Genomic DNA, 16,777 nt, shown 5'->3' on the forward strand with positions numbered 1-16,777 from the left:
TGATAAGCTTGGAACTTCGTAGGCGATATCTGCTGCTCTTTCCCATGATCAAGAGAAGGATATACTGTTTTACTGCTTATAAGCGCTTCTCGTGAAACGATTTTAAAATTGTTCCGAATATTCTTCTATGCTCACATGAATATAACATGCTAAAAATTGAATCTATAAATCTTCACGCACCACACATACTGGTTGACGTAAATATATACAATCTCTATATGACATCGTGACATCGTGCTTTGGTCAAAAAATATGCACTAAGCTGTGCCGTTCGAACAAATCCCTCGCCTTGTCAAGCGGATATTGAAAAGTTTGCTGCTTGCATGCTCAAGGGTAATGACAGTGGTTACGAGCATAAGTATCGAACACTCAATCATTATCGCTAGGCAACGCGACAAGCAATTAGACTGCAGAAGCGTGCTCCATGTTACTCTGTTATCGACTGTACATGAAGAAAGCACACTGAATTTCTATGGCGACGTGAAAAACATGCTGATTTAAGCATGCCTGAGCGTAACAAAACTTTGGTACTTGTTAAGAACAAGGCAACCAGGGATATCTAGGAGGTTTTCGATATCACCGTGAAACACGACACCCGCACGAGCACATCATTCATTTCCCTATGAAGGACTCACATCATGTTACTTGAGGGAGGGGGAGGGAAAGGGTTAAGTTAAACGGAGACACCATAGAAATGCGCACGCTCATATCTGATATACATCTCGTCAATTATCTAAAAGATGTGCACAACACCCAAATAGATTTGTTTTATAGTGGCGCTCCTCAACGTGAAGATGTCGTTCTTTGTGTTTGTGCCCTGACTTCGTTAAATCTTGATCTTCGTACACTTGGACATCTTGTTTAGTTTCTTCTCAACTTTTTCTGCGGCAGTTGATCCACGACATCCTACCAGTGCAGATAGGCGAGCTTCAAATTGAAACACCTGTGTGTCCTGAACGTTTGAGAATTTCTTGTCAGGCACTGGGTTTATTCTACGTGAACCCATTATATGCAGCGCTACATTAAATGTGGAATGTTGGTGGGGGTTACGGTTCTCGAGTGGTGGCGAACCCTAAACGCTGTGAGCAATAACTCAAGCTGAAGTAAATGTAATGCGCAAACCTTTCAAAATAATGCAACGACGTATGTGCTCCTGTATCTAGCTGATCAGCACGAAATCGTTGTCTGATGGATCCATTGAACACACGCTTCTTAAGCTTCGTCACAGTAATAATTCATGGATAACCTACATTTGTATAAAAAATGCATCCCATGAGATTCGCTTCTAGCCTACGCCTTCTACCTCGGTCTACAAAGTCAGTTTTATGTCAGTTGATGTTGACAGGTAATTTCATCTCCATCGTTTGAACCTTCAGATTTGCTGGGTTTCGAATAGAGAAGCAGTAAAAGGCTTGGAGCCTAATCGTTTCTGCTGTATATTTCAAATAAACACTCTGTAACTTAGTGTCGCTAATAATACACCCATAGTAATTACACACGTAATTAAAACCGTAATTAGTCTAAACACTTACTTTTTCAGCAAGTTTCTCCTTGCATCTACATATTATTTCTTCCAGCGCATAATGGCACGTCTTCTGGCAGAACTCCGTTTTTGGGGTTAGCATTTTTTTTCACCGAAAATTCCTGTATGTGCGCTTCTCCCTTTCTGTCGACGGTGAGCAGGTTTGCAAAGAAGTGAAGGCAGAGCAGCACCTAAGAAGTATCGTGAGCACATGGAACCATAAGCGCATTCTGCCCCTACATTTTGTCCTGGAAGACGCCAAAATGGCAGATAAAGACAGTAATTAAAACATCCTTCACATAGCTCGGAAAGTGAATACATGCGTCTTTATATTGCGTATATCTCCCGAAAAAGAAACAGCAAAGGGTAAACAAAAAAGTTGAAACAGTTGATATTGTCTTATTGTGCGCATCTCTTAGCAAGTAACAATAATGTTTTTGTAATAACGCTGCGACATGATTTCTGATGTCACTTGGCTGCGTCAGCGCTCGGTATTCTTTCCACAGTACTAAACATATAGTAGAAAGAAATAGCACAAATGGATGCTAATTGGTAAAGTTAGAACGGTAATATTTTCGGCTGGCTTTCAGGCATAGTAGGTAAAGTTGCCTTTTTTTTACTTTCTGATCTACTATGCTGTTTATCGCGCTTCAAGAGTAAATGTGCCAGGCTGCAGGAACAACTTATATTAAATCAGTGTTGTAACCTTAACTATGCACTAAGTTTAACTGTGCACTCCGGGCTCTATGGTAGTGAGTTTAGTGCTGTCAGGAGATTTTTGTTAACTCTGTTGCAGTTTGCTTTGCAGACATAAAACAAAGCAATGCGCATTCGTGGTCATGGGGTGGATCTGAGCGTAGGCATTTATTTTTATTGTGCAGAAGGCAAACAGGCTTTTGACAGCTGTCGGCCCGCATAAAATGAAGACTTCAGGAACACCTAAGGAAGAGCACCTCCAACAACAGCAGGAGAAAAATGCAGTTATAACGAATGTATGCATATAAAGAATGATGCAATAGAATGCATACTCACAGAAGGGAGCACGGGAATTTTTGAGAAGAATTTTTACAGAGGAATAAAATTATAATCAGAGCAATAAGCACGGAAATAAAGAAGCAAAATCAATTTTTACAAGGTTTGTCCGCCATCGTTAAGTGGAAGAGGCCTTTAACCCGGCAGACAAACAGAGGGAAAGAAAATTCTGCGTGAAAACTGCAGAAAATTGGAAATATATGCATCGATCCCGGAGGCCACTTGCCAGATGGGCAACAGTTTTCTGCCTTGTTTTTGACTGCCTGTACGTTTGCAGCGTAATTACTGTCTGTAATTCACCATGCATATATATAAAACACATTTATTAGCTTGTGAAGGCTCTTAAGCGGCCATCCTGTAGGGCTGCTAATCATACAGGCACGGAGAGTTACCAGATTTGAAAAGCTTGAGCATTTTTCAGATTAAGAAAATTGCTTGCATTTCAGGTTATATTACGAAATTTTTCATCACATTTAGCCTGAACAGTTTTAATAATCTGTTAACTGGCGCTTAGTCCGGAGTATTTTAACTAAGTAACGTTCTGTTCGTTTCCGGGCAAATCGTGTAAATATCAGGGATGACTGCGCAAAGTTTCTTACCTGACCTTCATGAAGGGTGTGATAGCAAACTTTTTTAAGCAAATCACCAGCAGTGGCGTTATACTGAAGCGAATTTTTCCGTCCATGTTTTGGCCTAATCCAGGCTCCAGGGATTCCGGTACAATCGGCACTGCTCAGGAGTCGTGCTACCGGCACAAATTAGAGTTTTTATGTAGTACAATTTTCACACTCATATACAATCATAAACTGTTGACTTTGTAAGATCATAAGGATCGCGAACAGAATAGAGCTTGTCGGGGCATTATAGAAGTCACATGCTATGTGTAGCACATTAACCATCACTGGGTGGTAAATGACATTCCCTGGCAAGATGTCGCGTATCAAACTTTTTTATTTACCTCCAAAGCGTAAGAAGCGGGTAAGGTATCAATAGTTCTGTGGCTCCCGTTCAGAATAATGTCGTTCTTGTTTTTGCGTGAACAATACTGTTTTTGTACTCTGTTAACAGTGCAAAAAGTATAACTAATAAGTTGCATAGTCGTGGGTGCCTCGCCCCAAATCTGCAGATCAGGACCATCGTTTCTGTTGCAAGTGGAACCTGTTCTGCACAAGCCTTTTCTAACGATCAGTGAATATTACTTTTGTCGTTTCATTGATGGTAATCTGTTCGCATGCTCCGAAACGGCACGGAAACTTGTTATCATGAGAAATTTGCTGAGTTCTACAAACGTGATAGTAAATAAGGAAACATTTCACCAAGCCACGCATTGAGAAACACTTAGCAGACTACAAAAACTCCCACAGCCGATGACTTCAAGCCTTTTTGGCATTAAATTTTAACTGTAGAAATTGGTGAGGATTCTCAAATGCGCGGAGGTGAGCAGAAAATTTGTTGACAATGTTTCCTTGCGTCAACTGCGGCGTTCCTGTTTTGACCGCCTACATCTTGAGCACAAGGAATTGCTTACACGGGTAAAAAAAAAATTGCCCACCCAGGCAGCAGTCCTGAACCTTAAATTCTGCGAAGCCTGTCATAACACATCATATTACAAGGAAGCAAAAAGTATTTTAGGCCACAGCAGACACCGAGAATGTTGTCTTTTTGTTATTGTTATTACTTCTTTCAAATACTAAAATACAATATCTGAAGAAAACACTCAGCTTGAAATTTTCCCCATTAAATTCCGTCCTATCAGTAAAAAGAAGTGAAAACAAGAATAAAAATGTAACACTTCTCTGTGCCTCCCGTGGCTTCGAAGATTGTTAGCTTGTTTGGAAAAATTTTAAGTGTCCTTCCACTGTATTATGCCTACGCATAATACATTTTTGTTTAGTTAGTTATGCTGATTTTAATGGCGCAAAAGGCACTAAGGCTTAGATGCACTAAACACAAGTTAGAGCTTTTGTTAAAAGTAAGTATTTTTATACTTAGAGTTTGTTTAAAACATTGGCTTGTCTGAGAAACTTAAAAATACCTGAAAAATCAACCAGTGCTCGATCACCTAAAAGCCACATCGGGTGTAATGGGATGCATTCATAGTAGAATAGTTTAATATGTTTTTTCCTTAGTTGCTCAAGTTTTGTACATGAAGCGAGGAGGCGTTTTGCTCTTACCAACACTATCTCCTTCACAGAAAATCCACTGCCAAGCAAGTCCTGCCCACGCGAGCTGTGGACCCCAACTACAACCAAATATCACGCAACTCAGATTGGTTGGACACACAAGGTTAACCTTAGCCGCCAATGAAAAGTGAAAGAGAAACCGAGAAGAGGGGAGTAGAAAGGAGAGTTGTAAGAAAGAGACAGGAAAGTGAGAGGTAGAGGGGAGAATAGGAAAAGGCGACTGCCGATTTCGCCCGGTCGGGTCCGGCCGGAGGTGTCGTCTACAGGGAGCTGGGGACAAAGTAGTGTGTTGCCTCTGCGCAGGGGCCTTAAAGGTCCAGACGCCCAGCATCGGCTCAACCATCAGGAACCCCCTTTCCCCGGACACGGCGATGCCACGCACGGCAAGGCGCGGGTGCTCGGGTCCGTGGTGACTCACTGTTCACCATCATCCGCCTGCGCGGATGTCCCTGCGGATCGTCAGAAACCCGTGGTGTCGCAACTCACCAACGTCGGCATGAAGCAGACGCCCCTATGGGGCGAACTGTAAATTTGCTCAGTTATACAATGCAAGCGATCACTAATAATTACGATAATAATAATAATTGCATCGAATGCCAAAATTAATGACTGTGAATCTCAAAACAACGAATCCTACACTTTACTTGCAAGCGGGCGCTAACAACTTCAGCACCGTGCTTCAGCAACTTCAGCACAGATCCTGTGCTTTTGACAGCTACTGCGTGCATTTGAAAGCTCTTCTGTTGGCCTTGTACAAACCTCTGTGTATCTACTTTTCTGGGATGACTCACTCATCGGGCCACAGGATGGCTCTAGAATGGGGATACGTAGAAGCAGCTGCCTTCATACCAAAACGACACAAATAATATTTCCGGCTAGTGGGCATGCGCAAGGGTTATCTCTCTTTTTTCCTGGTTAACGCGATTTATAAATTCACATCAAATATATCATCTTGTTTCTGTGCCTTCTAGTTCCAAAGCACTCGTACCCTCACCAACACTGACCAAGAATGATGTCACCTACGTACGTAACACCGAGCACGTATCTTATACTCACATTAGAGCCGCTGTTCGTCGACTGCTTGGCCTGAGGCAATGTTAGATTGGAAGCATGGTTCCAGCTGTCACCAGCCGCCACAAACGCTCCGTGCAGTATGGTCACAGAACCAGTGCACAGCGCTCAGCTGCTCTAATGTAAATGCAGGACGCACACTCCAGCGTTTGTGTTAAGCGTGCTGTCGGCGGTACGTATGTATGTGCATGTACGAACGTAAATACAAATGAATCAAATAAATATCCACGGCTGGGAATCCAACTAGCGGCGGCGCGAACAGGTCAGTTTCGCAGGTCGCTGCGCGAGGGCACTGGACTACCGTCGTCTTCAGCAATTTCCATCTGCGGCGCCAACGGATCGTATCAGCTTAACCTCGATAAGAGCTTAACATGAGTCTAGTATCGTTGACAGACGTGCCGATGATACAGAAAACCAAAACTACGCGCCAATTAGACTAAACACATGCTCGGTTTAACTAAGTTGAAACCCCGCCATTTTTTATTCAATTCCCGAATGGTACCACGGCTCATACGTACATGCACTAGAGCTGCAGTACCACTTTATTCTAATTTTATGGCTGCTAGGTGAATGTTAGCTATCGGGGTGCACAACCAGAAGCGGCTGCAGAGCGTTGAATTCAGTGTTGTGAGAGTTTGGTCTCAGGAGGGCATAAAAGCAATAACTCAATTTCAATTCTTATATTTTCCAGAAATTATCTGCTGAATCCCCTCGGCTAAAAGCTGCTATTCTCATCTTGACAAGACCCATGGCTCAAGAGATCATAAGGCAGGCGATAATATACATGCCGTTGAAAACATAAACATAAAAGTGCGTAAAAATTTTAAACACAAGCTCTGATATGTACGTGTAAATGTTTGCTACAAATGGGATCTCAGCAGCGTTTTCTTGGGAGCTAGTTGGTTCATGTTTCTTCCAATGGAAATTCCTTTCTTTTAGCGCGAACTTTGTACCGTTTATGTGTCCCGCGAAAAGAAGTATTTCTCTCGGAAGATAGAACTAGGACGTGTATACATATCTGCAATAATATAAATATTTAAAATTACAAATATGAGTGATTAGGAAAGTATTGTCGCGGTCTCACGGACAGAACCCAACCGCGGCGGCCGCATTTTGATGGAGAAGAAATGCAATGGCGCCCGTGAGCTGTGCGATGTCAGTGCACGTTAAAGATCCGCAGGTGGTCGGAATTATTCCGGAGTCCTTCCCTACGGCACCTATTTCTTCCTTTCTTCTCTTAGTCCATCCTTTATCCCTGCCCTTCCGGTGCGGTTCAGGCGTCCGCCGAGGAATGTGAGAGAGATATTGCGCCTGTTTATTTCCGCAAAAAACCTCTTTTCATTTTTTCATTTCTCGCGGACAGCGCGAGCTCGGGACAGGACGCTGGCTATGGTCTTGAAACCGGGAGCTGAAATCAGACGGCGGTGCAGGCAAAAAGCGCAAATGAGAACAGCCGAGTTTGCTTTCGTCGGCTGATGGCGTCGGAGGTGTTCGTCTAAGGTCGCCCATAATGACGTCGTTATCAAGATAGACTTGATAGGTCTCCCACAAGTCTGCGAGTACGATGTTCATAAGCATCTGGATTGTTGTAGTAGACCAGATACCTAACGGCATAAATTTAAATGCTTTCAATCCACCGTGGATGATGAATACCGTTTTTGCTCGACCCCTGTCGTCAGTTTCAGTCTTCCACTAACCAGGTTTCAAGTCGATCGACGAAAAGTGCTGGGAATGGACGTGCGTCATGTATTTTCAGAAGCGCGAAAACGTCCTTCTTTGTTAGTGTGTTTAGCCGGCGGAAGCCCACGCAGAAGTGTAACGTTTAGTCTTTCTTGTTCACTAACACGACAGGCGTTGCCCGTGGACTGCGGGGATGTTTGAATGACGTCGTCCCAGACCATGTATTTTACTTGTCGGCGAATGACATTCCATTAAGTCAGAAAGACACAATACTGGGACTACCTCAAAGATGGTGCTCCCTCGTCGGCAATAATGCGGTACCTCACAAGATGTGTCTGTACGACACGTGAGGACGATGAAAAGGTGCCGCTGTAGCGCTGCATCAAGTGGCTAACCTCATTCTGACAACCATTCAGAAAGAGCGAGGTTCACGTGGAATTGTAAGGGAGGACCTCTATTCTCCAAATTCATGAGCGAGGCACATACAAGGCTGGATGTCTCAAGGAAATCGTCAATAGTGTGGGTTTAAGCGACGGTGGTTCCTTGATGGAGGTGCTGATATGCGTTGCTGCAGTTAATAAAACAATTCAAATGAACTGCTCTGCTGACGCGGTACCCCACTGAAACAACAAAATTGCTATTTTCGAAAATGCTGCCTCACTCGTGGAGAGCCGTAGCACCAAGAGATATCTCGGTGGCATAAATACGTGTTCTTCAAGAACCTTAAGTCTGCTCGGGCGTTCCAAGCCACAGACATGGATAGCGTTTTCCGTCGACAAAATAATTGATCTCGAGTGCAGGTCGATAATCGCTTCATTATTAGTTGATACGTCGATCCCTAGAATCACCTCGCTAAGGACCTTGTGCGAGATGACAAAAATCTCGAGGTACGTGCGGCGTCGAACTTTAAATTTACTCTCGATGCGCACATTCCACAGCGTGCGACCAAGTGCCTGCTGAAAGTGCAAATACGAGGACCGTCCCATCATGTACTTACTTTCTTCAGTAATGCAGGATATCGCCCACCAGGCATGGGGTAGTCAATGCAGCAGTCGACGAGAGCAATGACGGAAGTGCCGTCAACAGCGATTTCCAAATCGGCAGTGGTGGGCGCATAGGTCTGCGGCGAGATGGGAGGTGATCACGACCTCGGTGGCTTGCAGGGCCCCATTAGACTTAGGCGCGAGGTCGGCGTTCTGTCGTTCTGTACTTGTCTGTCTCACCAGCCGGCTGTCGTCGCTCTGCCCATTCTCTACGCGCATCCCACGGTTGTCGTCGTTATAGGCGTGCTCATTCTCTTACCACGCCGAGTTGGCTGCAGCGGTCGGCGAACCGTCGCTGGAGGATCTGGAATGTCTCGCAGATTAGCAACTTAACCTTCAGAAGTGGCACGCTCTAGTTTCATCGACTAGAATTCGAGGACCAACCCCGAGTGACAAGGGTGTATGGGTGGCAGGGGGTTTAAAGCTGACGGCGACCGGAAGGATTTGTTCCGGGGTTCAGTGCCGGCGAGGTAGTAGTCGGTATCATGAGGAAGGTCGGCAGGCAGCGGTCAGGGGGCGTCGATACCGGAACCACGAAAGACCAACCTGTCGCAATATACAATAGCGACGGATACGAACAGCTTCGCCACAGTGATAGCACTGGGGCCGTCGATCTGGTGCTCGCCTCTTGGACTTCCGTGGGGCAGGAGATTACATTTGTGTGAGGCGAGTAGGCGGAGGTTGAGGGTAAGGTGCGGAACGAATTCGTCGCGAATGGGCCCCAGCGTCGCACCTGGCGACAAACGGTGGTGTCGTAGCCCGTCGTAGGAGGAGATTGCGGCTGCAGGGGGGGCTTTAAGTGCCTGCTGGACCTCTTCACGAATGACATCAGCGAAAGTAGGGGTTTTTGGCTGCAGCAGTGACGGAAAAAGCTAGCGTAGTTCTTCCCAGAGTACGGCCTGTATAGTTGCACGAAGTGAGGCCTTGGTCAGACACGCTACGCCGATGCAAATCGCGGAGACCTGGCATGGACAGTCACGCTACCAAAATTGCGTTATCAGAGCTTTGTATATGTTAGCAGCTTTGGTGGCGAACTGGGCAAGAGTGGTCGGAGTGTCGCACACAAGGCTGGTGAAGAGTTCTTCCTTCACGCCCCTTGTGAGGAAGCACGCCTTATTGTGTCATTAATTAAGTGAGGCTGCCGTATATTCTGAAGCACCACCGGAGTATCAACCGGTACAGGCTGCAATATCGGCAACTCGTCTGGTCCGTCTAAAGCGTTTTCCGATAAAAGCCCGAAATCAGCATTGAGGGTTAGTAGCCCGGAACTGACGCCGTGAACCGTCTTGATGTTTGTAGAGGCGGAAAGGGAAGAGTTACGCTCGCGTCGTCCAGAGGGCGTACGGAGTTTGGGCGTGTACTTAGCACTTCCACGAGATATCGTGGGCTCAGGGACAATGTTAGCTGGGGTCAAGGCGTTTCCCCTGGTCTTAAAATTTGGAGCTGAAATCAAACTGTGGCGCTGGCACAGAGAAGCTCCAGCGAGAATAGGCCACTTTGTCTTTATCGGTACCAGGATTCGATGCGAGCATGCGGCAGTATATACAAATGTACATTGAATAACATGAATGCAGCATGAGGAATGTGTGCAGTGCTCAGATTCGTGCGCTTTTCAAGTGATAGCGTAAGGAGCTCCTTTTTCTGATAACCTGGCGTCAGTCGTCGTCCTGCAGCAGTCAGAAAAACTTTGAGAAGTTTGAAATGAGTAAAGGAGTTTGCCAGCATTGGGATACAAACTCAGTCACCCAGCGCGCCAGGCGGGCACGCAACTCACATGCGAGGGTCGTTGGTTGAAGTGTGTTGGAGGGACACCTAGTGAGTGCGTTGTGGAGTTTATGACTTAGTTACGTGTGTTTGGGATGCGTGCTAATGCCACAGTAACTAAAAATACAGCCAAATATAAATACAATAATTAAGAAAAAGAAATTGCGTTGAATGAAAAGGCTGTGTTATGGTGCTTGAGTGTAGTGAAACAAATTGTGTTATGTGTATGAGTATGTACTGGCGTAGTATATCGTGTAGTGTAACCTAGGCAGTGATTAGTAATTCATAACTTTAATTGGTGATCGGTAATCGTTAATGTGAACGGCAATTGTGATTGCAATCGATGATCGGGATTGGCAATGTGGCTGTGGATTGGTAGTCGGTGAGAAATTAAAAGGAAAGGAATAAAAACGTAAAAAGCAAGAAGATGGCCCTATGACCTATCGCGTCTATTCTTGAAGCGATCCTAAATGTCCTATTTTTGAATCTGGAGAGGTATTTATTTTCGATATACCGAGGGGATCACAAGTTCTACACATCTGCTACATGGAATAAAAAAATGAACAAAGTTATGATAACGATATAGGTAAGAAAAAATTGGCGGTGGTTTAGCTTTGCATAAACCTGGAGTGACGCGATAGCTACAGCTGACCGAGTGGAACTTGGTCACGTGACCAACCACGTGACTAACCATGTGATCAGCCACGGCGCCATGCCGCCGGCAGCTGCTCCGCACCACCTGACCAATTACGTGACAGCGTGGCGGCGCATGCCACCGGGTGGCGGCGCCGCCACAGGGTGCCAGCGCCGCCACACTGAAGGCTCGAAACGCTGCCGGAATGTAGCTGTCGCTACAAAATTGGCGGTGGTTTAGCTTTGGTTCAGCCTGGAGTGACTCGATAGCTACAGCCGGCCGAGTGGAACTTGGTCATGGGACCAAGTACATGACCAACCACGTGATCAGCCACGGCGCCACGCTGCCGGCAGCTGCTCCGCACCACGTGACCAACCACGTGACAGCGTAGGGGCGCAGCCACGGCGTGGCGGCGCAGTCACAGGGGGGGGGGGGGGGGGGCGCCGCCCCGCTGAAGACTCTAAATGCTACCGTAATACAGCTATCACTACAAAACCGATAGATACACAAAAAATGGGCTGTGAGAATCACAAAGTGGCAATGATAACCACATAATGAAGAGAACAAGATCGCAAGAAAGATAAACATAAAATAAAACATTATTCTCGAAAAAGCTACTACTGGGGCTAGTTGAAAAGGCATTCTTGAAGGTATTGGTGAGCGCTATCAATATACGGAAAGGGACGAACACACAGGACGAAGCGCTTTCTAACAACTGTTTATTCTCTGAACAAACATGACTATACACGTAATACCGTCATATCATCGACAGAAGAGGGAAGAACACTCGGCGCTGACAAGAGTGATATGAAGGAAGGAAAATAATGAATAAGAATAAAAAAAGATCAACACGTGCCACTACAAAAGCCGAAGAATACTATTCTTGAGGTCGCTTCATTCAGTCCTCCCTACCATCAACGAAGGGGAGCTAACGCATTGCTTATCTGAAGCAACATGCGTAAGCTTCGATAGTTTCGCGTTCCCGCCTTTTTCTGGCCCGACCTATTACCTTGGTGTTTTTTTAGCATCGGGTTGCAATTGCAGTGTGCGCAATGTGGTGCCAGATAGCCGGAATTTGCAACTTGTTCGCATAATCGTTCATGCTCTCTAAGCCTCTTGTTCAAGCACCTTCCCGTTTGCCCTACGAAGGTTCATTGACACCTAAGCGGAATGCTATAAATGACGTTTTAGTCACACTCTACATAGGTGATTTCGTATTTGACGTTGCATCGAGGTTTCTTTTTGTGGTCATCATTTTCGTTGACCTTCTTGCCTATGTAGAGTGTGACGAAAACGTCATTTATAGCATTCCGCTTAGCTGTCAACAAACCTACATAGGGCAAACGGGTAGGTCCCTGAACAAGAGCCTTAGAGAGCATGAAAGACTATGCGAAGATAAGATTATGCTGGAACGCGAAATTATCGAAGCTTACGCTATGCATGTTGCTCCAGATAAGAAATGCGTTAACTCCCCTTCGGTGATGCTAGGCAGAAGTGAATTAAATTACCTCAAGAATAGTAATCTTCGGCAGTTGGAGTGGCTCGTGTTGATCGTTTTTATTTTTATTTGCTATTTTTTCTTCATACCTTTCTTGTCAGCACCGGGCGTTCTTCCCTCTTCTGGGTATATGACGTTATTATGTGTATATAGTTGCGTTTATTCAGAAAATAAACAGTTGTTAGACAGCGGTTCGTCCTGTGTGTTCGTTCATTTTAGTATTTTGATAGCGCTCACCATTGCCTTTAAGAAAACATCTTTTCAAAGTAAAAAAAATTGTAAACTTTATAAAACATATGAAATAATATCGCTAAATAGACGACGCCAGAAAATATCAAAGGGGAATAAGATTATAGAACATCAATGAGTGAGAAGAACAGAGAACGCAAAAGACGAACACCGAGGAAACCATTTTCGTCAGGTGCCGAACTCTCCAAGAGAAACAGTGGTCCCAAGAGGACAGAAAAACTCCTGAGCATAGTGACACACCTGTTGGGGACGATGTATAAGCTTTCAGTGCAATGCTTCGTAAACGTCGATAGAAAAGGAAAGCTACAGTGGTTGAACTTTTTAGGAGAAATTTCAGGTGCCGAAAACCAGTTTTTTTTTTAACCCATGCTTCAAATGTTGGCTGACGTATCACATGGGTAAACTGCTTTGTACTTGACGTCTCAAGCCAACCGCCGAAATTTCAGCGCGTAGTGTTCTGACTGGAAATTCGTAAAAAGAATAGTGTATCGATTTCTGTTTGCATCTTGTGAAATATACAAGTGTTCATTTCCACCACGCAGGAGCTACGCTGCAACCACGCACAGCTGCCTTGCTTCAAATTTTCCATAGCTTGCTCCTTGACATTCGTATGCGCGATGTTTCAGCATACTTTGAAAGTTTCTGGTGATTAGAATGATCCTTTTCACCACCAAACAGATGACATTTATCGTTTGTTGCTAAATGAAAGGTCAGAGAGAAGAAACAAAATGTCAGGCTGAATCATCACCTGTATATGTTCATTCATTTACGTCAACGCTGGACGAATGAATAAACAAAATCTCGTTCAGTTGTATTTGTATTGTTTGGTACGGTGGTACTTTTATTTACAAACCAAGTGTATTTTCAATGCGCTGCCAGTATATTTGATTTCCAATATGCTGTTTTCCGGGTTGATTTCTAATTTGTTTTAGACACAGCAAATCACCCTTCTCGTGCTTTTAGGAAACGTTATCCAAACACCTTTTATAGCGGTGAACCTATTTCCCACGTCGTTTCACCGTATGAGTCTGTTCATATGCAGTCGAATGGCATTAAAGTTTTGCCTTTGAAGAACAATTCACGCACAGTGTCATGTTTTCTTCCCTCATAGAAATGTTGCATACTGAAAACAAAAACATATATACCTGTTGAGGACAAGGAAACCGTCCAATGACGTCTAGCCTTGGCGGCATTGAGGTCGAAAAAAAAAACTTTGCTGAGATTTACGCAATGCCCTAAAGTCAATTAGGGTCGCGTTCATGTAGAATCTTTGAGTCATCAGCGAATCTAACCTTCGTCCAGGGTTTCTTGTGCGAAAAAACCATCACTCTTCAACTGCCTTCCTGACCAACAGCTACCCGTAACCTTAACAACTTGTAATAATTAACCTCACCATGCTTCGTTGTGGAAACATAGCAATTCCCTTTTTTCACAAACTAGTCAAGGCTAAATATCTGCAGTTCAATATCAGCGAATTAACTCACAGATGATGCACAGGTAAAGAGACTCCCTATACAATGAGGTTATGATATCATCCCAAGGAATTGAAATATAGTAGACAAAAACAACGACAGAGAATAGGCACAAAACCTTTGGTATTGTTTTCTACTCCTCTTAGTGTTTACTATTTCTGCTACTCCACTGTTTACTAAAGAACAGGTTGTGGCACCTGCATAAACAGCAACTCTGCTCAGAGAAACCTTGATACCTCTCGGCGCAAGGAAACGTATGCATGGAAAGAGCGTTCGTGAAAAGATACTAAAAATAGTCAGGAGCTCTTCCCATGTTTGAATTCATTTGTTAGAACTAATCACATCTGAGTAGACCGAAGGGTTCTACTGACACTTTCGGATGAATCATCTTCGAACGGCACCACAAATTGAAGTGCATGGTTTCTGTTGGGATTCATGACGGGTAGCAAGCCATTTTGCAACGAGACACAAATGAGGCAGTAGCGTATTCAGGCATAAAGAAAAGTTCGGTTTGTTCGCGGTAATCAAATCCAAAATTGGTAATCAATTGCGGTAATGAAATTGCGGTAATCAAATCACAAAAATAATTGTAGTCATAGGTCTAACAGTTCTATGGCCTTGTTTTTTCATCTGTGATACGACTAGCTAAGCCTTCATAAACATGAAAGAGCATCTGATGAAGAAAATCTGGTCAAATACAGACAGAACTGATAGAAGTTAAAATTAAAATTGCAATATAAACGTCTACCATGAGAAAATTGTGAGCAGTTCACTGCTAGGAGCGGGAAGCTAGTTTTTTATTCTTGTGCCCAGGGTACACCAAATGCGCATTAAACTAGGAGGATAATACTTTTAACTGTACACGTAAAATGCAGCTTAATGACAAATAAAACAAGTAAATTACCAAATAAAATAGTCGAGAACATGCGTGTAGTTCGCGAGTAAAATAGATGAAGAAACATAACACAAGACAACCCCGACATGACCAACTTGTAAGGCTTTCCAGAGCACCGCTAATGCCCCATATTTATTTAAAGTAAAAACTGTCAGACTCACCTGGGCACTCAGGCAGTAAAGGTCACACGCTTTTTGAAATCGCCAGAACAGATAGGTGAGTAATATATGTGGGATGTCACGAGTATCTCCAGTGAATTTAAGAGGTGACATGTTAAAAAACAACCTCCTGAGTACTACGTTCTCCAGCCTTCATAGCTAATAGTGGCTTGGTATAATTCAGCACAGCTTCCTTTATTCTATTCTTATGCGTTCTTTACGCCCCGAGTAATCGAAATGGGGAACCTGTAGCTGCTATTTCCTCGTTCCGAGGACATGAAAAATCCCTCCCGTGTTGTACGCTTCCAAGTTTGGACGTCTAGCGGGTCGAAAACATTGATAAAGTAGCCCAGCTTCCTGAAAAGTCGAAAACTCACTGTTTTAATTGTCTGTTTTTCGTAAAGCAAAAATAACATTCCTTCCTGTATTGAATGGATTCCGCCAGTTATGACGTGAGTAAAAGGCATGCTTACTTTGGCGCTTCAACCAAGCAGAAAAAGACGACGACCAGCCAAATAACCTTCATTCAAAGGCGCAAACCTATCTGACAGAAAACACGCCTGATGAGGAACGCAAAGGTGTGGTACGTGTTGCAAGATAATAAAATCGAGTTTCGAAGTTGGTTTTTCTTATTGTGTATACTGTCTTTTCATATGCTGTGGCGAAAAGCTTTGTCTGAACGAAGTTCTGGTTGAAATGTAAAAACCACGAAAGAAACATTCGGTACAAATATTCAGGGCTTTTTACGTGCGCGAGTGCGAAAGCATTGAAATGGCGAGCTGCAGGCAGTGCGCACCACTGCCTCCGCGGTTCCCGGTGGTACGATGTGACACCCCCCCCCCCCCCCCCCCCCACACACACACACACACGCGCGCGCGTGTGACACCACCTGGAACGCTCTACGGCGCACGGTTACATCCCAGTTTTCATATCAAACTATTGGAAGGCATACAGTTGAAGGTACATATGTCGTCGATTCACATCACTGTCGAAAGGAAGCCTCGAACTTGACTAGCACTTGTAAGCTCTATGCAACGAGAATGTGACAACATCTGGAACGTGTCGCGACAGTCGGTTAGGTGCCGAATTTGGTACGAATATCGGGAAAACTCTCGCCACAAGGAGGTGCGGCAGTGCCGAGTATATATATATATATATATATATATATATATATATATATATATATATATATATATATATATATATATATATATATATATATATATATATATATATTAGCAGACAAGGTAAAGGAAATGAGGGGCTCGTTTGACAAACATATTAAGGAAGCTAAGAATCACCGAAACCAAGGTGCATAGGAGAATGTGTTTTCTAATTTTTTTTAAATTTGTAGTGCTAATCAATCAGTTTTAAAGAAAATTACTTATAAAGTATCAGAAAAAACAACCATGCCGCTGGTGGGATCCGCACCCAAGACCTCCGAATATCGCGTCCGGTGCTCTTACCAACTGAGCTACAGCGACGGCTGTCCAATCTGCTGCTTTCGTGGGTATTTATGTTTACTGGGTGTAAGCGAACCTTGAGAGTGGTCACCAGCGCCACCCTCGACCATAGC

This window comes from Amblyomma americanum, chromosome 3, assembly GCF_052857255.1.
Source record: "Amblyomma americanum isolate KBUSLIRL-KWMA chromosome 3, ASM5285725v1, whole genome shotgun sequence".
Lineage (NCBI taxonomy): Eukaryota > Metazoa > Arthropoda > Arachnida > Ixodida > Ixodidae > Amblyomma > Amblyomma americanum.